Below are 26,784 nucleotides of genomic sequence, written 5' to 3' on the forward strand. Positions count from 1 at the left end.
TAAGTTTGTGATAAACAGACTACAGTTCATATAACTCCTGAGGTTAGAAATAGAGTAAGGGATGAAGATGGAGGAAATGGGCTCCCTAAAAAGAGAAAACAGAATAGATACTTATGGATAGACAGGATGCATGTGGGGGACCGGTACAGGAGGAACATATAAGGAGAGTGAGGGAGGAGACTTTACAGGAGGGAATACAGGAAGGAAAATATAAAACTAAGTAACTTTGGAGGGGTCATATAAACTTCTAATACAGCAGAAGATTCCTAAAACATAAACATACAGAGAAGAGCTCCAAGTGAAATTACCAAATAATGTGGGAAACAAAGCCCCAACTCTAGACACCTTTCCCTACAAAGTAAAGCCTTAAGTGTCATGAACAGGTTACATCTAATCTAGTTGCTTGATGTGGGAGTGATTTCTTTCTGATCTGTTGCTTTCATTGGTTAATTAATAAAGAAACTGCCTTGGCCCATTTGATAGGCCAACCCTTAGGAGGGTGGAGTAGACAGAACAGAATGCTGGGAGAAAGAAGCCGAGTCAGGCAGTCGCCATGATTCTCTCACTCCAGACAGACGCAGGTTAAGATCTTTCCTGGTAAGTCAGCTCCTGGTGCTACACAGAATATTAGAAATGGGTTAGATCAATATGTAAGAGCTAGCCAATAAGAGCCTGGAACTAATGGGCCAGGCAGTGTTCAAAAGAATACAATTTCTGTGTAATTATTTCGGGTAAAGCCATGCGGGCGGCCGGGTGCCAGGGATGCAGCCCCGCCACTCCTACTACAATAGTTGCTGGTCAAGGGGTGCCCATGATACTCCCAAAGAACCTATGTCATTGCCGTGTATGTTGGTTGAGCTCCACAAACTGATGGATTTCCTCTACATGATTTGGGAAGCTCTCTCTCTCTCTCTCTCTCTCTCTCTCTCTCTCTCTCTCTCTCTCTCCTCTCTCCCCCCTCCCTCTCCAAACGGTGCCCATTCAGAGAACAAAGAAAAAAGCCCAAAGGTTCAGTTCTTGATGGCAATTGCAATTTCCTCCCCTGAAATTGCCAACTGCCCGATTTCCCACTTAAGTGCTCAGCTTTTAACCATACTTGGACACAAAGCCAGCTTGTGGAGGACACATCATCAGCCCTCACTTATAGTCTTTAGAAGTTTTCTGCCCTGGCTTCTGTGCATAGTTTATCTGGCCTCCATTTCTGGGTCCAGAGAACCTGTCCCTAAGTTGCTTTGATATACTGTTGGTATACTTTTTCAACTCCACTTGATCTTACTTACTACATTGGTGGAGAGACTTATTATTGCAGGGGATGGTGAAGAAAATCTATTATCCTGGTGCTGAAACCTGGGAAGAAGTCAAACTTTCAGCCCAGGGGACTGGTTACACTGGCTGTGTGAGGGGCCGATCTTCTCCCTCTCTATTTCACTCTACCAGACATGATTGACTTTCAACTAGTTCTTATTTTTTAACTAAGTACTTTTATCAGCCATTACCTAAAGAGCTACTGGTTACTTCTGAGTCCAAGACCCCCGCCCCCCGCCCGGTAAACCATGGTCTTGCGAGCCTATTCTGCTCCAGAGCAGAGACAATCTCTGTTCTAAGGAGCCTTTAGGTTCAGAGACATCTTTCCCAACAGCTATCCCGCCACCACTGCTTGATCCCAGGTTATCATTTGTGATGACTTGGCCTAGTCTTTGGTGTTTAGCACAGGCTTGGAAATGGGCAGTGTTGGAACTTAATGCTGATTCCGAGTCACCCCTGGAGCATTTGCTGCAAAGAAATTTGTCTAAATTGAGTCTGTCTCACACCATATGATATAAATGCTTGATTTGTGTGTGTGTGTCTTGGCCTCAGTACACTTTAGAAAGTCAGTCTAAATGGCCACTGGATGGCACTCTTGACTTTAATATCCTCTGTGATCTTGAAAATTTCTGTCTGCCTAAGGGACAAATAATTTGAACTCCCTGATATCTGGGGTTTTCAGGTTCTGTGCTCCCATCCCTCCTTTTGTAGCCAGTGGTTGGTGGCTCAGCTCTTGTTGGCTAAGTTTGCAGTGCCTTCTGTTGCCATTTAATCCAGAGACTTGCATTCTGAGCCCTTTTCCCTGACCGAATCACTGGAGATGCTGGGACCCCTTCCCCCCCAAACCCTGGCTGTCACTCCCCCTCTTACATCAACTATCTAGTGGCTAGTCTTCTTTCCTTCTTCCCCCATTTGGGACAAAGGTCAAGGGCCAACCTTCTCCCCCTTACCCACTTCCCTCTTTTCATCTCCCACTTGCTACTGCCCCTCCTTTGCCTCTATCACCACAAGCCTTACTTCCCCTTTCTTTTTTACAATGCCACAACCTGCACCCTGGCTCCTGTCCACACACTTGTCTACTCTCCCTGAATACTGCCACGTGGCTTCTCATACTCAAACTTTGTAGATCCCTGCTCTTTTCTTCCCCCTTTGAGAGTTGGCTGGACCTGATGGAGTTGGTTATTCAAGTCCATGTTTCTTTCTCCCTTCAAGGCCTCTCTCATTTGGGAAATGTGGTTAGGTTCTTTTTCTGCTAATCCTTCTGCCTATATCAAAGAATTCTGTTGTCATTCCGAAGCTTATGATCTGACCTTGCAGGATCATTTTGTCATCCAGGTCTCCACTCTCACTCCCTAGGGGAGTGGATAAATTCAGGGAGTGTTTAAACAGTATGTAGACTATAATCACCTAGTGGACGATATGGTGCCTGTAGGTGACATGGCATTGCTGGCTATAGAACCCAACTGGGTCTACCATCTGGGTCAAAATGGCTGCCAGAGGAGGAACCTCATGGATCACTGCCTCCTTCAGGGTATGGAGATAGTCTCGAAAAAAAAAAAGCAGTTAATTTTGATAAGCTCCATGAGATACAGTGAGGTGGTGAAATTCCAGCCATTTTTTTCTAAATTGATTACAGGATACTATAGTTCAATATACCCACCTTGATCCTGACTTCACAGCAGGAGCCACAGTCCTGGCTTCATATTTCATTTCTATGTTATTGACAGACATTAGAAAGAAACTAAAAAAGGCTGAGAATGGTTCCAAATCCCTGTACAGGAATTTGTGAAATGGCTTTTAAAGTTTTTAGCACCTGAGAGGAGGTGGCTGAGTCTTCCTGGCAGGATCAGCTGTAACAGAAGGCTATGCTTCAAGCTCAAGGTTTGGCAGCTACTCTGAGGACAATGGCACTCACACAGAGTGAACTACATCCTGCTAGGGCCCAGCCAAAGTCAACTTTGCCAGGGCCTTCTTAAAATGTGGCTAGGAAGACCACTGGTCCTGTGAGTGCCCCAATCATCAGCTGTCCATGAGATCATACCCTGTCTTCTTGCAGCCTGACTACTGGAAGCCAAAGTGTCCCCATGTGGGCTTTCCCTCGGTGCAGTGCCCTGGAGGTCAACTCCCACCAGCACAGTTATCTGAGATTTCTCCAGTCTTCAAGCTCCTTAGCCTGGATCAGGACTGATGGTACTCTAGTCACCTTGCCAAGACCAGGGTAAACTGCTGTAAGATAATGCTCTTGTATCCTGTAAAAATTTGTCACTTGTATAGGTTTAATAAAGCACTCATTGGCCAGTAGCCAAGCAGAAAGTATAGGTGGAGTAACTAGACAAGGAGAATTCTGGGAAGAGGAGAGGCCTAGTCTTCAGTGGCCACCCTGATGCAGAGGAAGCAAGATGAAAATGCTGTACTGAGAAAAGGTACCACATCACGTGGCAAAACATAGATAAGAATTATGGGTTAATTTAAGTTGTGAGAGTAAATAATATGCCTGAACCAACAGGCCTAACAGTTTATAATTAATATAAGCCTCTGTGTGTTTCTTTGGGACTAAACAGCTACAGGACTGGGTAGGGCAGAAACTTCCATTTACAGTAAATATCCCAAGTAGCAATTAAGTCCATCACCTTTCTGGTGCACAAGGGGGTTATCTTTTCTGTCTTTACCTCTCACTTTGGTCCTACACTTCCCTCACCAATTTCTGCCACAGGGGTGGATGAGACCTCTTTTTTTTTCTGCCAAAGACCCTGCAACTTCCCTGCATTCTTTTTTTTTTTCAACTTTAACCTCAGCTTTAATTTGTAATTGAATTGGGACTATAAAAAGACCATTCACATTATAAGTCTATAAAGAACAGCAAAAATAAACATTTGGGAAGATTTATTTTATCCTGTTGGATATGTGATATACAAATAGGCCAATTTATTCTTTTTCTTTGGACATTTTCTCTGAATTATTTGTCCTTTTCCTTTAGATGTCTCATTTGTTCAGTGGTTTCCGTATTACCTGGATGCCTTCATTCTCCTGAAAAGACAAAGCAAAACCCCGCCACAACCCTTACTTTGGGGAGGTCCCTTTTTGGCAAGTCATATCTGATCCAATATAAAATCATTTGTTGGTCTTATAAATTAGTTTAGAGTGAATGGCCATGTTATTTGAAGAACTATCACCTCTTCTAATGAAGACGTCTCTCTTGTTCAAATCTAATCTTTTTTTTTTAATTTTTATTCTTTTTTAATTAAAATTTCCACCTGCTCCCCGTTTCCCATTTCCCTCCCCTCCTCCCAAATAATGCCCCCTCCCCCCACTTCCTTCCCCCTCCCCCCACTCCTCTTCTCCTCCCCCCACACCATTCCCCCTCCCTCTCGATACTGAAGAGCAGTCCAAATTCTCTGCCCTGCGACTTCCCTGCATTCTTACAGAATGATTCTTCCCACACTTTTCTGCTCATACCCATTTGCCCAGTGCCTTTACTTGGCCATAATATACTCAGCTCCCTTGGGGCCACACTCTCCTGACCCCTACCCTCTCTTCTGACCTCCATCTTCTTCTTTCCTTACTGCTTCACAGGTCCCTACCTCAAGATGCTGTGTCCCAAGCCTCCCAAATTCAGTTGATCCCCCAAAATGGTATATCTTCACCACAATGATCGCCACCCACAACCAGTTGTTCCTAGTTTGCCTTAAAGATCCATTCTCCTTCCTTCCCAATGCTAGTTTCCTATTTCTAAAACCTACCACCATAGCCTCAAGTCCATTATTATCCTTCTCCTATCTCAAGGACTCTTCCTCCCTCTCAATTTGTCTTGCAACACTTCCATTCTCCCATGTGTAAGTCTTCTACTTCTTACTGTTTAGCTCAGGACCTCTGAATTTCCAGTGCCTATCTGGTACTTCAGAACCAAAGCCTTATTAATAAGGCAATTATCCCAAGCCTCCCTGTGGTCACCAACCCTTATATCCTTGTACAACTTACCACTTTCCCATCCTGGACCTAAAGAACCTTTTATACTGTTATTCTACACCCTGACGTGCATTTTCTTTTGTCTTCACCTGGGAGAACCCTGAAAATTCACATGGATAATTCTCCCTGAGGGCTTTCGAGATTTTCCCCATTTCTTTGGCTGAGTCTTGGCTAGGGATCTTTCCACCTTTGATCCAAGTCTGTGCACACTTCTCCAGTACTTCACAGTCTCCTACTTCACAGTCTCTCCCTGTCTCTGTGCCAAAAAATCCCCCTCTCTGCTTCTCAGTTAGCTTCACTTCATGGGATACCATTTTTACCCATTTAAGGCTCAGCTATGCTCTCCACCTATTGTGTATTGAGGCTTTCAACTCAGCCTTACATCTAAGACTTTCAACTCTGACCAAGTTCAATCCTGTGTAACTTATTGTCCCTGACTACAGTGAACCTTATTCAATAATTTTTGAACCTGATGAGATTCTTCTGTTACTGGATCCATAACTTTTCTATCATGTGCAAAATCCTGTACCAGATGGCCAGAGAGACCCCCCATGGGATCCCTCATCCACCTATCCACAATCCACCATAACTTCTCTTTACTGTGGGGTGCTCTCTTAATGCCCCACTTTGTCTCTTCAACAGTACTCCTGTATCTACTACCTCTTTAGAGATGAAAAGGCGAGAGTGGTCACAGTGATTCTAGCCCAACCCATTGGGCCCTTGCATTGGGTCAGTTTTTAGGTGTCCAAACAGTTGGGCCCGACCATATTTGGATGGCAACCACATTAGAGACCTTTAGCAGTGGTGGCCAAACCACCCATAAAGTTCTCAAGTTTACCCTGTTTCAGCCAATTGTTGTGTGCTTCACCCATATTTAGGCCTTCTGAGTCTTTTTCCTTCCTTGGTCCCTCAGTTGTTCATGTCTTGCTTTCAATGTTTCTAGAAATTCTCCAAATTACTTTGGCCTCCAGCCCTGTCCTTAACCCCGCAATCTTCTTCCCTATCCCTTCCTCCTCTGATTTCCCTCTCACTCCTGTCCAGAGGCCATGGAGGCCTTATGCTAATCCTGGCTTGGTTTCCTAGAACAAACCTCCCAGATCCTCAACTCACCTTCTTTGTTGATGGGAGCTCTCTCATAAACAGGTCAAGAAACCTCCAGGTTGTTGCAGGGAGAGCCATTTGTTCAGTCTGACTGTCCAGAACCAAAATAATCACTCAGACACTGCAATAATTAAAACACTGCTTGGCCATTAGCTCTAGCTTCTTATTGGCTAACTCTTATATTGATTTAACACATTTCCATTAGTTTGTATATGCTTACCAGCAAAGATTCTAACTGGCCTCTGTCTCAGGTGGAGGATCCATGGTGCCTCCCAACTCTGCCCTTTTTTCTCCCAGCATTCAGTTCAGCCCTTCCTGCCTACCTAAGTTCTGCCCTATCAGGCCAAGGCAGTTTCTTTATTCATTTATGGTACTCATAGCACACAGAGGGGACTCCCACATCACCGGGTGCCTAATGTGGTAGTCACCTCCATTAAAATGGTTGAAGCATCTCACCAGCCAGTTGGAACTTCTTCACAAAATGCCAAATTAATTGCCTTGATGAGAGAGCTTCTAATAGCTAAGTATCAATAAACATCTACATAAACTCTAAATATGCCTTTTTAGTAGCCCATACCCACCCTGTTCTTTAGAAGGGAAGGGGTTTCCTCAATTCCAAGGGTATTCCCAATGTCAATAGACATCTTATAACCAAGTTCTTGGGGGCCCCCATCTCCCTACAGAAGCAGCCATAATCCACTGCTGGTGGCATCAGGTATCCAAGGATCCAGTGAGCTTAGGCAATGTCAGGACCAACCCAGTAACCCAGGTACTGACAGCCAACTCCACTGGATCTTCAGGATGTATTCTGTTTATGACACTCTTCTATCAGCCCTGCCATCATTCAGAGAAGAGGAACAAATATCTAAAGAGGGTGCACAGACCAAAGATGGGTGTCTTACTTAAATAAGTGTCTCATTATCCCCTCTCATCCTCTTCTAGGACCAGGTGCTTCCATCATTTCATACATACACCAAAACTTGTATATAGGCCCCAAGGCTTTGCTTCACTTCTTAGAGTCCCTCTTTGATGCCATCTACCTTCAATCCCATATTTTACACACCCACTCCTCCTGCCTGATGTGTGCCATTGCTAACCCACTGGGGACTCTCCAGATATGCCTTGCACCAGCTTTGAGGACATCAACTGGTAGAGGATTGGCAGATTGACTTAGCTATCATGCCCACTGATAAAAAGCCTACACTATCGCTTAACCATTGTTCATATCTTTACAGAATAGATAGAAGAATTTACCACCTCCAGGGAAATGGCAGATGTGATGGTTCAGGTATTCCTTGAGCACATCATTCTTCAGTGCAACATGCTACAGATCATTCAACTTGACAATAGTCCAGCCTTTACTTCTGGGGTCATTGAACATCTCTGAAACCATCAACATCTCCTGGAAACTCTACATTTCTTCTGCGTAGTATCCTTGTAAAGGGGCTAGAGGGCTAACAGACTCATCAAACAACAACTCATTATGCTCTTTATCAAAGTAAGGTTATCTTAACCTTCCTTTCTCCTCATTACCTTACGTGCCTTTGTGCCAGCCCATGTTTTTCTTTTTGAGCCCCAAAACAGAAAGCTGCTCTTTCTCAATTAGCACCTCTGGGCACAGACCCCTCCACTGGTCAGGTACCTACACTACCTGTCCTGCCTTTTCTTCCTTCTCTATTAACATGTTAACAACTATCTCCCTGCCACCATGCCAATGGGCCCTGATGGTCCAGGTGTGGGAAACCTTACCATCAGGGCATAAAAGGAGAACTTGCCCCACTCCATGTTCATTGCTACAAGGGGTGAACTAGTCAGGATAACACTGGAGAGCCCACCCTGATGCTGAGGACTGGGAAGAGCTGGTAGACTGATGTGCAACTCCCCAAGCCCAGAATCATGGTTATGATTTGACTCATCCCAATAGCAACCCCATCTATGATTTGCAAGAGCATGAGAAGAGTCTGGACCTACAGACCTAAAGGTGCAGGATCTCCATGCTTAAGGCAACAACAGTATATCTAAAAGGAGTTCCAATAAGGGCCCAACATTGATAATGTAACAGAAACCAGAGGCCTCAAACGAGATCAATGACCACAACAAACACTTGCAAATAATGATATTTGGTCAAAAGGGTTTAGTGTGTGACTCACTATGTACTACTACAAGTTCCTGATGAGATTTTTCTTTTTTACTTTTTTCTCTTAAATTTTATTTTTGAGGGGATTGTAAGGGCAGAGGATAAATACAAAGAGATGGAGAAATGAGTGGGATTGAGATGCATGATGTGGAAGATACAAAGAATAAATAAAAAGAAAGCTTAAAAAGGCAGAATGAAAGCCTTGGGGAGCAATTCATTAAGAAACACTCTTTCATGGACTTTGCATTATCTCTTGCCTCCAGATTCTTGCCTTGTTGGAGTTTCTGTCCTGAGTTCTTTGATTTGGAACAGTACTCTGGGAATATCACCTACATGAATTCTTTCCTCTTCAAGTTACTTTGCTCATGGTGTTTTATCACAGCAATATCAGCTCTAACATAGAATGTGACTAAGTAAAAATGAGTTGTCCTATGCCAGAGTGTCAGAGGCCAGTAGAGCTGCATCAGAGGATGGGAAACAGCAGGGGTAGGGTAAGAATGGACTCACTGGACCATCTCTCTTTCCAATAGAAATTATGCAGCGACTCCTCACCAGTGACCCAGAAATGACCTGTCATGTCTTCTTGAGAAAATGGTCAATGATGTGGGAGGGTCTTCTGTTTTGTGTTGATTTCATTGGTTAATAAAGAAACTGCCTTGGCCATTTGATAGGCCAGTCCTTAGGTGGGTGGAGTAGACAGAACAGAACGCTGGGAGGAAGAGGGAAGTGAGGCAATCGCCATGCCTCTCCTCTCTGGGCCAGACGCCATGGAACCAGCCGCCAGGTCAGACATGCTGAATCTTTCCCAGTAAGCCACCATCTCGTGGTGCTACACAGATTACTAAATATGGGTTAAAACAAGATGTGAGAATTAGCCAATAAGGGGCTACAGATAATGGGCCAGGCAGTGTTTAAAAGAATACAGTTTGTGTGTTGTTATTTCGGGTCATAAGCTAGCCAGGCAGCCAGGAGCTGGGCGGAAGGAATGCAATCCGCCGCTCCTATCACTATAGGTCAAGAAGTTTTATTCGGATGTCAGTTATGACAAATTATTTCTGTTCAAAAATGGAGAAACTAGTTTGTTCACTCTAGAAAACTCTAGACTGGGATCTCTTGAATTGAATAATACTGGGCCCTTTGAGCTACTTCTGCTTGGGTAAAATATGAGCTCTATGGTGCCCACTGCTCTCTGACCCCAGTGAGCTACTCAATATCCTATCACTGATAAAGAATCAAGTGGGTCTAGTCAGAGGCCTTCAGTTGATATGTGTACCACTGAGGGATTCTAGAAGTTAATTACCATGATAAGTGTTGGCTGCTTCGTGGGAAAGAATTCAAAGCAGCAGTGTAACAGTAGTTTGTAAATAAGAAGAAATGCAGAGACCTGCTCATCTTAAGCAGGCCATAATGAGATTTTAGCTGAGCACAAAGTAGAAAGCTCCTAGCTCATCCTTCTCCAGAAAGCCTTGCTGTCAATTCAGCTAGGTCAATGGTGTCTTTAGAAGAGACTATGATCCTGCTCAATCAGTCATGGGGATGGATGGACAACTTCTTCCTGTTCAAAGATAAATAAAAATCTCAAACTAAATAAATATCAGCAGGTAAGCACACTTGGACTTATAAAAGGAAAGTGATAGATGATCAACCTGGGTTACTGCAGAAATCAAGGTTGATTTAGGAATGTAAAATATCTAACGTGTGTGTGTGTGTGTGTGTGTATTTCAAAAAACGAAGGGGAATGTGTTCCCTCAAATAGATGAACAAACAGAATCTGATCAAAAAGTCAATAATCAGTGTCTGAACCCTCTTACCCACTTGGAAAAGGATGGAAATTCACCCTCCACAAATTCAAAATGGTAAATAAATAATAAGTGCTGGAGAGATGGCTTCATGATTAAGAGAATGTACTGTTTTTTGAGAGGACCAGACAACCATCAGTAACTCCAGTCCTTTGGAATCCAGTGATCTCTTCTGAACACCACAGGCACCAGGAACATATGTGATACACATACACAGTATATACATACATGAAGGAAAACTACTCATACATGTAAAATAAATAAAAATAAAATTGATATAGTAAAACACATTAAACCACATAAAAGCATGCAGTGGCTCACATTTAGGTAGAAAGAGAGAACAAGATAATACAGCCCCTTTGTCCACTTTAATATGGACAAAATTCCAGATAGAGTTTCAGTAAGAAAGCAGCAGAGATGAGCAAAACTGCAGACAAAATGTACCCAAACATGCACAAAAAATTCCAAATCAAAATGAACTCATGGTACTCTTCATAACAGGTCATGACAGGTTTTAGCATTAGGAAGATCAGCACACATCAAGAATCAGCTCAGACCACAGTGATATGGCTATTGAATTCAATAAGTGGAAGGGGAAATGGGAATTTTAACAGGTTTATATGAATTAATCACTGTATTTAAAAAAAACAACAACCAAACTTGAATCTGGGAAAGAATAAAAATAAAGTCAATTCAGGGGAACGAACAAGAGAGGGAGAGGGAGAAGTGGAGGGGTGGTATGGTGGACTAAATCAAAACACAATATATACAGATATAAAATTTTCAAAAAGATGAAAAAGTATACCCTTGACTGGGTGTGTTGGTAGTCCAAAGTTTTAATCCCAGTACTTGATAAAGAAAAGCAGGAAAATATCTGTGTGTTCCAGTCCAACTTGGTGTATATTACCAGCTCCAGGACAGTCAAAGACTGCATAAGCAGAACCTATCTCAAAATAACAGCAAAAATAATTAAAACCATAAGCATAAGACAAAAGATAACAAAGAAAAATTAAAAATAAGATCAGGAATGGAAAGTTGCTGGATAAAACTGACTGTGGCCCAGGGAGAGAATATGTGCTTAGAATATTTGAGGCCCTGCATCAATACCTGGTACCAACATGAAAGGGAAAAAATAATTTACTAAGTTCTCCTCTTCAATTACATGACCAGCAAACTCCTGCATGCAGATCTTTGGCAAGACCCTGAAGGGCAAGATCATTACCCTCTAGGTGGAGTCAGAGACACCATTGCGAATGTAGGGCTGATATCCAATACCAGGACAGCATTCCACCAGACCACTAGCAGGTGATATTTGCAGGCAGCACATGGAAGTTGGCTGCAAGAAAGTTAACTATATCATCTGAAAAGAGTCCACCTTATTCCTGGAACTCCACCTATGTTGTGGCATTATCCAGCCATCCCCTTGTTAGCTTGTACAGGAGCATAACTGTGACAAGATGATATAGTGCTGCCCACAATTGTTGCCTCCACCCCCACAGTAGTATACCTGAGCACCATCTTCACATTTCACCATGGCAGAGGAAACTTGTGATGATTGCAGTCATGGCATCTCCTCCTTTTGCTCCAACCTTGCAATGGTTAGGTACAGAGCATCCAGAAGGGAGGACATACAGGGTGTGGTCTTTAGATGGAGGGTCTTCCCTCTTATCACAAAGCTGTCATTTCATCACCCTCACAGGGAAAGAAATTGCCATCTTCAGCCAACTGTCTTTCGTTTCCCAAATACTTTAGCTCATTCATAATCTAGATTATTTTTGTTTAGAAAGACCCCCATTAAACCCAGGCAATTGTCAAACTCCTGATCCTCATCTGTCAGCCTTCTGTGTGATGGGATTATAGATTAGTGATGAGCTAGTCTTTCTTAAAGAATCACCAGTTCCATGGAATTTCTCTATATCTGTCTCTATTTTTGTGTTATCAATGGCAAAACTTAGCATACATTGTCCTAGTGTTTTCTTGATAAGTGACTTTCACTTGACAGTGATCTGGAAGTGGTCATTCCCTTGCAAAACCTCCACACCAGATCTCCTTCACCGATTTATCTAGACCATGTTAACAATATTATGACATCTAAACCATGTCTAGTGTCCCAAGAAGCAGCTTTATCACCTATCCTTGGTGCCCCATATTTCCCCATGAGGTTGAAAAACCTATATTGTCTTTTTTGCCAATTATTCTTATTTTATACGTCTAAGTATTTATTTGTGCCTACTTTGTTGCACAAAAATATTTCTCCATGGAACCACACTATGGCTCGATTGATTATTTGTGCATTCATGAACCTCTTGTTATGATCCAGCACTAAACTGTGCCTTTATGCCTATGATCTCAGCATTCAGATTATGGAGACAGGACAACCATTCATGCCACACAGTGAGTTCAATATCAGCCTGGGGTAGATCAGATTCTGTCTAAAAACAAACAAATGGGGGAGCAAACAATCAGACATCTGTACTGCCCAGAACATCCCAAACTTTTCCTTATATCTAGTTTTAGAGAGATATTCTCATTCTCCTTCAGACACAACAGCACTCAAGTCCTTGCATCTGATTTATCCTAGTGTCCTCTCTTACACAGTATGACACAGAGTTTTCCTTGATTATTATTTCATGGATATCTATTTTCTCTGACCTGAGACAATGTGATGGGCTAACCCTGTGAACCAGTCAGACTTACACTCAGTGCTTTGTGCTCAGTAACACCATCTTCCCCAGAGAAATCATTCCCTGAAAGAATGGTGCTGCCCCCTGCTGGTGGGATGAGCTCTGTGAGATGAATTTCCCTCACATGACCTGTGGTCTCAACACAGAATGTTCAACTACACATCGTGTCCTTAGTGAGAGAGAGACACTCCAGAAACTTGACTCCATGTTTAACCCCCAATAATGCCTATTTGCACCTCATTCATGGTTCATTCTTTTTTTCCTGATCAAAAATCATAAAGAAGTTTATTTCTGAGCATTTCTTTACAATTCTGCCATTCATTTAAAATGACAGCAAATTTGCATACTCATGAAACATATGTGTTTGCTAATTTTTACATAAAGAATTAGTTCTTAGCTAAAAATTTAGTTCAAGGAGGTAGAACATCTTTATAGTTTTCCTGAATGGATTGATACTTTAATTTTAGAACCATAAATGTTGAGGATGTCATTTTGCATATACACATATACATATATGTGCTGATACATATGCATACATAGTACAAAATGGCAGAAGTATGTGTCAGGCTATCTCAGTAGTTGCTGAAAATTCTGTCATAATCCAAAACCAAAGTTCACTTAAGGTTTCTTTTTTATGAAACTCAACTCAGGTGCTGTGACAAATTTTAAAATCAAACATTCTAATACAATATAATACAAAGACATACTGATTTGATATACTTGCTTTCCATAATTGAATCATTTTGTTTCTATAAGATCATAAAATAGTATACATAGTGAACCCACTACAATTTATAATATGTGTGGTCTTGAGTCTGGGCTAAGCTGCTTCAGGCAGGTCTTATTGACTCTGTGTGGCAACATTCATAGTGCAAAATGCACAGGTTTTGTGTTCAGAACTGAGGCTGAGGTGAAGTCATCAGCTGCCACTCAGGTATAGACTGTCAGAAACACTTACACTTCATTACGTAATTGGAATTAATTTTCCAAATCATTGCATATTCCAAAAATTTTTAAGGTTGCAAAAGTTTTCATAACCCCCATGTTCAGTTATGTTGTCATAGTTTGAAAGCTGTGCCCCCCGGAAAACAGTGCATGGTTTAGTACTGTGTCCTTGGTTTACATTCACGGGGTAACACATAGGGAAATTACTCCACACAGAGACATACAGTGCCAGGAGAATTTAAATGAATGAAAACATGAAGATTCTATTGTTACAGTGAACACTGTTTATTACTTGAATGTTAAGTAGACTGAGCTTCACCTATTGATAAATAAGTGTTCAATAAGTACATGCATATATATGCAAACATATGTAGCCAGAGCCGTTTTTAACATTATGAAAAACATTTATACTAATGAAGTTGCAGACAAGCTGATTTGTCCATAAGTGAGTTATATCTTCTGGCATATCCCACTTAGAATTAGAAATGTTTCTGTTCAGCATGTGCTACCTCATGGTTCATTCTTCAAGCATTATTGTCAATTGAGATATAGCTAGATGACTCCTTGAATGCTAATCCTGCAATCCTATATATCTACTTGTGTTCACCCAGCTGAGGACGCCTCTTGCTGACCATGATGGGAAGACACAATCTCTTTAGTGAATTAGCATTAATTTGGACAGGTTCTGGGTATATATGTGTTAAAGGTGGTGCTTCCACAAGGTTTATGCAACTCCTCTTTTGGTAACACTTACAGAGTACTTGGTGTTCATGCCTGGTTGGAATAGTTATTGCTGTTCATTTCCCCTTGGGCGCAGATTTCAGATGGTGTTGGTGTTATACGAGGTGATGTCTCCGAGGTAGTAGGAATTGTGTGCTATTTTTTGTAGTCTCCTTAGCCTGAACTGCTTCCTGAAAACTGCTGGGTTGTGCGTGACTTTAAAAATATATGTTTTGTACAGCCAATGTGGTTCTCAGCAGAAAATAAGGTGGAGAGGCTTCTCACACTTCTCTAGTCGAGTTGAGCTTTTCAGTCTCATGATGTATTTATGGCATTCACAAATAACTCAGTATGACAAACTTTTGGACAGTATCTCTATTGCTTTCTGAGGTTCATGCCTGTACTGTTTTCCTCATGTAATGAGATATTGAGATTCTAATTAAAACAAGGAATGAGCCCTGGAAATTACGATTTATTATTTTTGTGAATGGGTATGTCTCTGGGTAAGATTACCAGTATTACATAAAATTTATTATTAGAGTTATCAAGACTTCTTTGTTGTCTAAATGAATTGGAAACATGATGAGAGCTGCACATCCTCACAGACAGTGTATTGAGCACGCCCATCTATGAATTTTTTGCACTGCATCTCAACCCATTTAAAAATTTCTATTTGGAACTTGTTCCATTTGAGTTCCCTAAGATGATCTGAGCTCTCTTTTTAGCACAGGCTGTCATGAAACTCAATAATGTAGCCTACATGGACTACAAATTCATGATCCCCTTATTCATTAGCTAAATTCTAGGAGCATAGATCAGCATACAATACTCACATTCAGGCAAAGCTTTCTATTAAAGCTTCAGGTACAAATTTTATAGATAAAATGCTTCATTTTTTTCTCAAAATTATTGTTTTTTCTAACATTGTTGTTAATTTATGTCTGCCTTTCTCAAATTCATTTTCCTTTTTAAGAAATTCAGGACTGAATTATTAATTATCCTCATGCATTTCTTTGCAAAGCGTATATTTTTGGCTTGAATTTACCTGTCACCTTCAGTTTGGGGAGTTATTTAAAAGGTATATGGTTATACAACTTTATGTATATATGTATGTGGGGTGACTGTAAGAGTGCCATGTGCATACATTGATGTGTGATTTTAAACCTAGAATACACCTGGTCATTGTACAGTTTGCTTCTCTAACTTATTGGTTATTAGAAACTGGACCTCATACCTAAATCACATATACTCTCTGGATACTCTTTGACAGTAGTTTCCTAATATTGGTACTGTACTTGTTATAGAAACACATGAAACACTTATATTCATTTCTCAAATATTGTTGCCATGAAGAGTCTACTGCTGCCTCTTATGTTCACACAAGGGCTCCACATAGTGTCCTTTTTGGTTGTGTCAAGACTCGAATAGGAGAATCCTGAGGACCACAAAAAATAAACCAGCTACACCTAACTTGATGAGATTCTCCACTGTGTCATTCTGGGGTTCTGAGGCAGTTGTTGTGCCAAAAACGTTAAGACAGATCAAAGTCACCTAGAGATACTGGATCTCAACGCATGGCAATTGACTCTCTTTGTCTAGCCCAAAATCTGAGATTCTCCTTATCACTTCTCTTGGCTTCTGACAGACTGAAGATCTCAGATGCTCAAAGAAACAAAAGAGAAGTAGGGCATGTGAAGTAATTAAGAGGCAGGCCCTAGACTTTCTGCACAGTCTTAGTCACTTAATTTCTTACAACATGTTAATGTATATTTTTATCATCATGTAACTTCACAAAACCCAACACAACCCCCTTTTCTGCTGCAACACAACTCGCTCCAGTCTTCTTGATGTATTTTTCAAACCCATGATGCCATGTGAGTCCAGAGTTTATGTCTGGATTTCTTTGAATGTAACTATCTTGGATCTGAGAACTCAGGGTGAGAGAAAGTTCTCTGAGTTCATAAATAACAGTCTTCTATTCTTGCTGCTCAGCCTTGGATACAGAATGATGGAAGCTGATTCTCCTAGACATGACTTTCCTTGATTCACCAGCTGAGGATCTAGAATATAGGAGTGATGGCTTCCTCCCAGGAGCACCTGAATGTCAGAAGTACAAAGGCACGACATTCTGGGACATTCTTGTTTGCATTCACCACAGCTAGGTTCAAAATGTGTCACAATCCATTCTTCATCTCCCTAAGTAAAATTCCCACTGTGCACATCACAGAGACATGGAGTTACACTTACAGCACACACACATACATACACACACACTCACACACACTTGTTCTAATGCATTATAGTGTATGCCTATAATAGTTAGTAAATAATAAACATGTATAAAATATTCTACCTTGATATATTGAAGCAGGTAAGGTTTGCAATTCTAAGTACACATCCATATATAATATGTGGAATTAGAGATGAACCTCTATATGTTTATGCAATTAAGTGTATATACATTTGAAAAATATTGATGGCAGGAATATTTTCTACTCAAATACATATAATCTAAAAACAAATGAATATATATTTTGGAATTATTGTTTGTGGGGAATTTTTCAAAGGGAAAATTTCAAAAAAGCAACAATAAACAGCATAACCAAGAATTTCAGAGTGGCAGTAGATTGGTTTGCTGGAGACTTTTCAGTCAGTCATGCTCAGAGTCACTGTAGTAAGTGGGCACACAGCTACCCCTCTCAAAATGCACTGAGTATGCAGGCCCAAGTGACCTCAGGAGGCCATGTCGATCCAGAATTTCCAAATGTCAGCAGTAAAGATCCTTTAGAGATCACATCCATAAAACCTTCCTTATTTAAGTGGGGGCAGACATCCAGAACAAGAGAAAAGAGGCACCCATGACTCTCACCTCACTCTGAAGGCTGAGGTCATAGAACTCACAGAGAATTCTTGCTGATACCGTTGAGCTAAAATTCTGGGTCTTACTCGTGGTGAGGGGTGGTAAACTACTTCACTATTCTGTGTAAGGATGCTGTCCACAAGGATTCCTGATTAACAGATTGAGGCACTTATTCCACAAGGGATACTCTGAGATGTGGCTACACTGAGAGTGACCTGTACTAAAATTCTTGGGAGTGGGGACAGTAGAGAGTAAAACTGGTGTGTGCTCTTTTTTCTTCATTTTCACCACAGCATACTCAAAACATGTTGATATCTGTGTGGGTCCCCGAAACTGCTATGTCCGGCAGAGGAGCTATTGTCGTGGGGAAAGAAGGAAGTCCTGCTCATCATAGCTTAGCTGACAAGTGCTCTTTCACATTTCTAGAGCCTGACGCTAAGCCGTTTAAGCATTTTTTTTTTTTTTGAAACAGGGTTTCTCTGTAGCTGTGGAGCCTGTCCTGGAACTAGCTTTTGTAGACCAGGATGGTGCCTCACTGTAAACATTTTAAGCATAGTACAGTTTGGGAAAAAAAAAAACCTCTGGTTCAATATAATCCTCTATTTAGAAGGTGGCATTTTCATATTGAAACTGAAATCAAAGTGTAAGTCACTTTTTTCAAGAAGATATATTCTAGCATGTATTGTTTTAGGGTCTAGGGAAGGACTTGGTATAGTTTCAGTCATACACGTAGCACAGAGTCACTTGAGCTATTAGTCACCAGTGGTCTTTGTTGTGGGAGCTTGTGGAAGGTCCTGAATACAAAGATAATGCAAAGGTCACCTAGGCCCTTAGCCACATTCATCCTGTTTGTGGGAACTTGATATGGCCTGGACAAAAGTTAAAATAAATCACCAGGTTATTAGCCACCTCCATTGCTAGCCTTCTGGGTGGAAAATCAGTAGTGCATTCTATCCTTGAAAAGACACCCCTGGGCTGGAGAGATGGCTCAGCCGTTAAAGGCTAGGCTCACAACCAAAAGACACCCTTGCAGTTATAATAGTCTTAGTTTCTCTAGTGCTATCAGTAAACACACAAATATTTGTGCTCCAAACAACATTCTTCTGTCATTTTCCTGCTTCCAATGATCTTGTTTGAATGAGAATTTCTGAATACAAACCCATTGACTTTACCTCAATGAATTGTGAATACCTTTCTGAATGATCATCCCTAAAGATCACACACTATTTTCAGAATAAGAAAATCTTGGTAGGAAGTATGACAAATGAAGTCTGAGTTCAGAGAAAACAGGACATGGGCACCTCTTGGGAGACAATCAGCTTCATGTGGCACTCAGATATAAAAATTGGTTTCTGTATGAACTAGAGTATCTGTTGGTCCCTCTGAAGTCCTAGGTCCCAAGTTCATGACCTGAATATTTTGATTCTGTTCTTAAATACAAGGAAGTTAGGGTATTTCCTATTTTGACATAAGTAGTGTTTACCAGATGCCATGACTGAAACTGCATGGTTACACACAGGAAGATTCCATAAGTCCTGGTTGCACTGAAAGACAGGCAGTGCCAGGGAACTGTGCTATATAGGATAGGTGAAGGGAAGCCAACTTTGTTCTGAGCTGATACAACGCAAAGACCTGTCTCTGAGGACCTGGGATATCAATTAAACAGGGTGTATCAAGTTATAATAAAATGAAGCACATTCCCTCTTATTAAAGCTGAACAAGGCAACCCAGTAGGACGAAAGGTTCCCCAAGGCAGGCCAAATAATCAGAAACAACACCTCTTCCCACTATTATTAGTCCCACAGAAATCTCAAGCTACACAACCGTAATATATTTGCAGAGTACATAGGTTAGACCCATACTGGCTCCCTGACTGTTGGTTCAGTCTCTGTAATTCTCTAGGGGCCTTTGTTTAGTTGATTCATTGAGCCATTTTATTAGGTGTCATCACCCCTCTGGCTCATGCAATCCTTCTTGGTCTTGCTCACTTTCCAGACCTCTACCTAATGATATATTTTTGTGGGTCTGTTTCTGTTCACATCAGTTGCTAGTTCAAGTATCTCTGGAGATGATCTGGTTATGTATGTAAGTCACCATTCTGTTACATGAAACATCTGGTTTAAATTCTAGATGCTCCACTGCTAGGAGACTTTCCAACAGTCACCCTCATGGATTCCTGGGAGTTTCCATGGCAGTACATTTCTCCTTTACCCCACAAATATCCCCACATTTCTGTAACCTCTGCCAGTACTCTTTCCCTCCATTCCCCACGTAATCTATCCAGTTCCCATTCCACCTGCCCCCAGTACACCTGTGAATCTCTTCTACTTCCACCTCTCAGAGAAATTTGTGTGCCCCCCCAACCTTGATCACTCCTTGTTACTTAGAATCTGTGAGTTTTAGATTGCAGCATGATTACCCTTTACTTTATATGTAATACCTACTTATAAGTGAGTTCATACCATGTTTGTTTTCCTGTGTCTGGGTTACCTCACTCAGGATAATTTTTTAAATTTCCATTCATTTGCCTGCAAATTTTGTGATGTTATGTTTTTAACAGGTGAGTAATACTTCATTGTGTAAATGTAATACATTTTCTTTATCCACTCTTTACTTGAGGGATATCTATGTTGCTCCTAGCTTCTTACTACTACAAAGAAAGCAACTATGAACACAGTTGTGCAAAAGTCCTTATGGTATGAATACAGTTGTGCAAATGTCCTTATGGTGTGATTGAGCATCATTTGGATATCTGCTCAGGAGTGGTATATCTGCGTCTTGAGGTAGATTGATTCACAAATTTTTGAGAATCCTGTGTGTCTATTTGCAAATGGCTTGACAAGTCTGTGCTAACACACCAGCAATGGAGAAGTATTCACTCTGCTCCATATCCTTTCCAGAACAAGCTGTCACTTTTGTTTTTCATCATAGCTACTCAGACAGGTGTAAGATGGAATATCGGAGTTGTTTTGATTTGCATTTCCTTGATTGCTAAGTATATTGAGCATTTTAAAAGTGTTTCTCCACTATTTGTGATTTTTCATAATTAATTTTTGAGAATTATGTTTAGATATGTATACCATTTTTACTTAGATTATTTGATCTTTGATGTATAGTTTCTTGAGTTCTCTATATATTTTGAAAATCACCACTTTCTCAGATATGGGATCCTGAAGAAATTTTCCTGTTTTATAGAATGTATTTTATCCTATTTGCAGCCTTTTTTTTTCCTTACAGAAGCTTTTCAATTTCATGAAGTCCCATTTGTTAATTGTTGATCTTAGTGTCTGAGCTATTGGGGTTCTATTCAGCAAGTTGTGTCCTGGACCAATGCATTCAAGACTATTTCCAACTTTCTCTTCTATCAGTTTTTGTGTATCGGGATTTATGTTGAGGCCTTTGATCTTTTTGGACTTGAATTTTGTACAATTTGATAGGCATACATTTAGTTGGATTATTCTACATGATAGCATCCAGTTAGAGCAGTACAATTTGTTAGAGATGCTTTTATAACCACAGTGCATATTTTGATTATTTGCTGAAAATCTGGTGTCCACAGATATGTGAATATATATCTGGGTTTTTTGGTTCCTTTACACTGATCAACCAGTCTGCTTTAATGAAAATGCCATGTGATTTTTTTCTCTGTATGGTTTAAAATTAGGAATGATAGTATCTACAGAAATTCTTTTATTGTACAGGATTGTTTTAGATTCCCTGGGTTTATGTTTATCCCTATGAAACTAAGTGCTGTTCTTTCAAGGTCTGTAAAGAATTGTGTTGATATCTGGATGAAGATTTTATTGAATCTGTGAGTCATTTTAATAAAACGACTCTCTTATTATCCTTATCCTACCAATCCATGAACATAAGAGACCACATACTCAACCACAAAGCAAATCTCAATAGATATAAAAAGTGAAATAACCCCCTGTATCTTTTCAGATCACCACACATTAAAGTTGGAGTTGAACAACAGCACAAAGTACAGAACACCTACATTATAGAAACTGAACAATTCTTAACTGAAATACAAATAGGTCAAGAAAGAAATAAAGAAAGACGTTAAAGACTTCCTAGAATTCAATGAAAATATTCAAAATATGTCATTAGGACACATAACAAAAGCAATGCTAAGACAAAAACTCCTAACACTAAGTGACTTCTTTTGGAGAAATCTCACACTAGTGAATTAACAGCAAATCTGAAAGCTCTAGAACAAAAAGAAGCAAATACACTTAAAAGGAGTTGAGGACAGGAAATAATCAAACTTAGGGCTGAAATGAATAAAATAGAAACAAAGAAAATTATACAAACAATCAACAAAGCAAAAAGTTTATTCTTTGAGAAAATCAACAAGATAGACAAACCCTTATCAAAACTAACTGATAGCAGAGAGAGAATATCCAGATAAATAAAATCAGAAGTAAAACGGAGCATATAACATATACTGAAGAAATACTGAGAGACAGGGGAGCAACTGCTGAGCGAGTGAGCCAGATCCAGAGACTGCTGAAAGTCAGCAGGTGAATCTGGGACCTTCAAGGGAGTAACCGAAACCAGGACCCCTGTGGGTCTAGGTATGAGTCTAGGAACTCCAAGGAACTAGGCCTGGGCCAGGACTTCTGACAGTCTGGGTGTGAATCTGGGACCTCCGAAGGATTAGGCAGGAACCAGAGTTCTCTGTGGGTCCATACATGAGTCTGGGACCTCAGAGGGAGTAGGCTTGAGCCAGGGCCTCTGTGGGTACAAGCTTTAGTCTGGAACATCAAAGGGAATAGGCAGGAACCAGAAACCTCTGCTGGTCCAAGCATGAGTCTGTAACCTCTCAGGGAGTAAGCCTGAGCCAGGTCCTCTGCAGGTCTGGGTGCAACCAAACCTGGGAACTCCAAGGGAGTAGACAGGAGCTAGAGTCCTTTACAAGACCAGCCACAAGAGACAGACCTCTGCAGGAACGGATCCAGACCAGGGACATTTACAGAAACAGGTCTGAGCCAACAAATTAGGTTAGATCAAGCCTGAGACAGCAAACTCCAAGGAAGTGGAGCAAAGCCCGGGAGCAATGAGTGACCTCCAGGAACACAGAGTGACCAAAGGGGTAACTAGAACTATGGCACTGACTGTACCACAGGGAGCAACCATTTGAGCCTTGAATTCACTGGCACATAGGAGATTAATCAACAGAATCATAGACAGCACCAACCACACCTATAAAGGAAAATATAAGGAAAATATAAGAAGAAATGGTAAGAACACACGCAACAAAACAGAGAGCAACATGACACCAGTAAAACCTAAAGACCCTACAGCACCAAGATGTGAAAAACCAAATGTAGATGAAGCAGAAGAAAATGACATAAAAAAACAACTTCAGGAGAATGTTTAAATCTCTTAAACAATGAGAAATTCCCACAAAGAAATAAAGGAAAAGACAAATAAAAAATTGGAAGACATCAGCAAATCTCTTAAAGAAAACCAAGGAAAAGTAATCAAACATATGAAAGAAACTACTCAAGACTTGAAAACTGAAATAGAGACAATAAAGAAAACACAAGCTGAGGAAATTATAGAAACAGAATTGATGAGAAAACCATCAAGAAATAGAAACACAAACATGAACAGCAGATTACAAGAGATGGAAGAGAGAATCTCAAGTGCTGACAATACATTAAAGGAAATAGACTACTCAGTCAAAGAAAACATTAAATCTAACAAAAGCTTAACCTGAAATATCCAGGAAATATGGAACACCATGAAAAGGCCAAACCTGAGAATAACAGGTACAGAAGAAGGAGAGGAAGTTCAGCTCAAAAGCACAGAAAATCATAGAAGAAATCTTTCCCAACCTAAAAAAGATATGCCTATGAAGATATAAAAAGCTTACAGAACACCAAATAAAGTGCCCTCGTCACATAATAATCAAAACACTAAACATACACAGTAAAGAAAGAATATTAAGAGCTGCAAAGGAAAAAGGCCAAGTAACATAACAAAGGCAGACCTATCAGAATTATACCTGACTTTTCATTGGAGATAATGAAAGCCGGAAGGTCATGGCCAAGTGTTATGCAGACATTAAGAGACCCTGGATGATAGCCCCAACTACTATATCCAGCAAAACTTTGAATCACCATAGAAGGACAAAACAAAATATTCCATGAAAAAAACAAGATTTAACCAATACCTAGCCACAAACACAGCCCTACACAAAATACTAGAAAGAAAATTCCAATGCAAGGAAGTTGGCTACATCAACAAAAACACAGACAACTGATGGTCTCATAGCAGCAAATCCCAAATAATGGGGAAATGCACCAATTAATATCACCAACGATGAAAACATATATATATATATATATATATATATATATATATATAAAAAACTAAATATAACAAGAAATAGCAATCATTAATATCCCTTAATACAAACGGATTCAACTCACCTATAAAAAGGCACAATCTAACAGATTGGATACGAAAAAAGAATCCATCCTTCTGCTGCATACAAGAAACACACCTCAACCTCAAAGACAGACGTTATATCAGATTAAAGGGTTGGGGAAAAATATTCCAATCAAATGGACCTAAGAAACAAGCTGGTGTAACTATCCTAATGTCTAACAAAATAGACTTTAAACTAAAACCAAGCAAAAGAGACAAAGAAGGACATTTCATATTAGTTACACAAAACATCCATCAAGAGGAAATCTCAATACTGAACAACTATGCCCCAAATACAAGGGTACCCTCATATGTAAAGGAAACAATTCTAAAGCTTAAATCATACATTAAACGCCACACACTAAGAGTGGGAGACTTCATCACTTCACTCTCACAACTGGACAGGTTAGTCAGATAAAAAATGAACAGAGAAACAAGGGAAATAACAGATGTTATGGCTCTAATGGACTTAATAGACATCTATAGAATATTCCATCCAAACATTAAAGAATATACCTTTTTCTCAACACCTCATGGAACCTTCTAAAACTTGACCACATACTCAGTAACAAAACAAACCTCAACAAATACCAAAAAAATGCAATAACCCTATGTACCTTATAAGATCACAATGGTTTAAAACTGGAAGTCAACAGCAATACTAATTTCAGAAAGTCCACAAACACATGGAAATTGATCACCTGAATCATCAAAGAGTCAAGAAAGAAATAAAAGGAGAAATAAACAACTTCCAAAAATTCAATGAAAATGACCACACAACATACCAAATTTATGGGATACAATGAAAGCAGTGTTAAGAGAAAAGTTCATAGTACTAAATACCTACATAAAGAAGCTGGAGAAATCCCACAATAGTAAATTAACAGAACATTTGAAAACTTTAAAACAAAATGAAACAAACTCACCCAAGAGAACTAGATGGCAGGAAATAATCAAATTGAGAGCTGAATTCAACAAAATGTAAACAAAGAAAACAATACAAAGAATCAATGAGACAAAGAGTTGATTCTTTGAGAAAATCAACAAAATAGACAAACCTTTATCCAAACTAACCAAAAGGCACAGAGAGAATATCCAAATTAACAAACTCAGAAAAAAAAGGGGGACATAACAACAGACATGGAGGAAATACAAAGAATTATCAGGTCATATTTCAAAATCCTGTATTCCACAAAATTGGAAAACTTAAAGGAACTGAACAACTTTCTGGATAAATATCACTTATCAAAATTAAATCAAGACCAGATAAGCAAATTAAATGATCCAATAACTGCTAAAGAAATAGAAACTGAAAAAAAAAAAGAAAAAAAAGAAATAGAAACTGTCACCAAAATCCTCCCTCCCCCCCAAAAAAACCCCCAAAACAACAACAACAACAAAAATCCCAGGATCAGATAGTTTCAGTCCAGAATTCTACAATTTTTTAAAGAGCTAATACCAATACTCCTCAAATTGTTCCACACAATAGAAACAGAAAAAAAATTGCAAACTCTTTTTATGAGGCTACAATTACCCTGATACCGAAAACCATAGAAAGACATTACTAAGAAAAAGAATTACAGACCAATCTTACTCATGAACATGGATGCAAAAATACTAAATAAAATCTGGCAAATTGAATCCAAGAACACATCAGAACCATCATCCACCATGATCAAGCCGGCTTCATCCCAGAGATGCAGGGATGGTTCAACATATAAAAATCTGTCAACGTAATCCACCATATAAACAAACTGAAAAATAAAAACCACATGATCATTTCATTAGATACCAAAAATACTTTTGACAAAATACAACATTTCTTCATGATAAAGGTCTTGAAGACAGCAGGGACACAAGGAACGTACCTAAACATAATAAAGGCAATATACAGCAAGCCAACAGCCAACGTTAAACTAAATGGAGAGAAACTCCCAGCTAACCCACTGAAATCAGGAACAATACAAGGTTCTCTACTCTCTCCATATCTGTTCAATATAGTTCTTGAGGTCTTAGCTAAAGCAATAAGACACCAAAAGGAGATCAAGAGGATACAAATCGGAAAAGAAGTCAAAATCTCACTATTGGCTGATGATATGATAGTTTAAATAAGAGACCCCAAAAATTTTACCAAGGAACTTCTACAACTCATAAACACTTTCAGTAGTATGGCAGGATACAAGATTAACTCAAAAAGCAGTAGCCCTTCTGTACACAGATAATAACAGGCATTTAAAAGAAATCACAGAAATATTACCCTTCAAAATAGCCACAAATTGCATAAAATATCATAAAGTAGCTCTAACCAAAGAAATGGGAGACTTGTATGAGAAGAACTTTAAATCTTTGAAGAAACAAATTGAAGAAGATACCAGAAAGTGGAAAGATCTCCCATGCTCTTGGGTAGGTAGAATTAGCATAGTAAAAATGGCAATCTTATCAAAAGCAATCTACAGATTCATAGCTATGCCCATTTAAATCCCAGTAAAATTCTTCCCAGACCTTGAAAGAATGGTACTTATCTTCATATGAAACAGCAAAAAACCCAGGATAGCCAAAACAATCCTGTACAATAAAGGAAAATCTGGAGGCATCACAATCCCTGACTTCAAACTCTACTATAGAGCTACAGTACTAAAAACAACCTGGTATTGGCATAAAAACTGACAGGAGGACCAATATAACTGAATCCAAGACCCTGATATTAATCCACACATATTCAAATACTTGATATTTGACAAAGAAGCAAAAAATATCAAACGGAAAAAGGATGCATATTTAAAAAATTGTGCTGGCATAACTGAATATCAACATGTAAAGGAATGA

The sequence above is a fragment of the Chionomys nivalis genome, chromosome 2 (genome assembly GCF_950005125.1).
Source record: "Chionomys nivalis chromosome 2, mChiNiv1.1, whole genome shotgun sequence".
In the NCBI taxonomy this organism is placed as follows: domain Eukaryota; kingdom Metazoa; phylum Chordata; class Mammalia; order Rodentia; family Cricetidae; genus Chionomys; species Chionomys nivalis.